Here is a 1,247-nt window from a genome sequence, read left to right as displayed (position 1 = left end):
CTTTCATTATTTTTGATTTTGCAGAATTACTTTGAGAGGAAGTTGCTGATACCATGATACTTTACCCTTTCAGTGTATATATCCTAAGAAACAAAGGCATTCTGCCTAGTCTCAATATTAAAATACTCCCAAAGTCATACTTAATATCTAATATGTAACCCATATACAAATTTCCCAAATTGTTTGAATTTTTTTTTGGACAGTGTCTCGCTATGTTGCCCTCAGCAGAGTGTGGTGGCATCATAGTTCACAGCAACCTCAAACTCTTGGGCTTAAGCAATTCTCTTGCCTCAGCCTCCTAATTAGCTGGAACTACAGGCGCTCATCACAACGCCCCAGCTGTTTTTTGGTTGCAGTTGTGGTTGTGAAGCAGGCCTGGGCTGGATGTAAACCCACCAGCCTTGGTGTATTTGGCTGGTGCCTTACCCACTGGGCTATGGGTGCGGCCCTGTTTGGATTTTTTTTTTGTTTTTAATCCAGGGTCCAAGATCCTGTGGTGGTGTATTCGATTGTAATGTCTCTTTGTTAATTCTAATGGTCTCTACCTCCAAGTCAGTTGTTTCACATCATCCATACGTGTTTATTTCCTTAAGATTAGTTTGAGAAATATTTTGGTCAGGGGACTTAGGCAAGTGATATTGTATATTTCCTATGATACCACATTCTGAAAGTACATGTTAGCTTGGCCTGTTTTGAGTTTTGGCACTTGGTGAAAGTGGTATCCCCAGAAGTTTATAAAAGTACTTCATTTCTTTTATAAATAATAAGTAGTCTGCAGGTTGGTATTGTGAGATTGTATGACTATCCAGTTCCTAGCTCACAGCAACCTCAAATGCCTGGGCTTGAGATCCTCCTGCCTCAGCCTTCCTAGTAGCTGGGACTACAGACATGTACCATAATGCCTGGCTTATTTTTTCTATTTTAGAGATAGGGTCTTGCTTTTGTTCAGATTTGTCTTGACCTCAGGTGGTCCTCCTGCCTCTGTCTCCCAGAATGCTAATAGGTGTGGGCCACTGTATCCATAGTGGGCATTCTAATACAGGGTGGACATAAAGTTTGTGTACAATTTATTGTGTTAAACTATTTTAAATTGCAAAACAAATGGAACTGAAATGTATGCCTGGGTCTGCAGTGACAGCAAAAATGAGGGGGAGGAGGGTGGCTTTTGCAAATACAGGGTGGATGTAAAATTTGTGTGCAGTTGTGAACACGAACTTTATGTCCACCCTGTAATTGCAAAGGCCACC

At 41.1% G+C, this 1,247-nt stretch overlaps 1 protein-coding gene across 1 annotated transcript in view; it reads left to right on the top strand.

Moving 5' to 3' along the window:
- The window catches only part of PPID (peptidylprolyl isomerase D), a 15,788-nt gene that overhangs the window by 8,869 nt on the left and 5,672 nt on the right, over window positions 1-1,247 (top strand). The gene's annotated exons all lie outside the window — the stretch shown is intronic.

This window comes from Otolemur garnettii, unplaced genomic scaffold (genome assembly GCF_000181295.1).
Source record: "Otolemur garnettii isolate 467f Iridium unplaced genomic scaffold, OtoGar3 scaffold00085, whole genome shotgun sequence".
In the NCBI taxonomy this organism is placed as follows: domain Eukaryota; kingdom Metazoa; phylum Chordata; class Mammalia; order Primates; family Galagidae; genus Otolemur; species Otolemur garnettii.
This window is presented reverse-complemented; position numbering and strand designations above follow the sequence as displayed.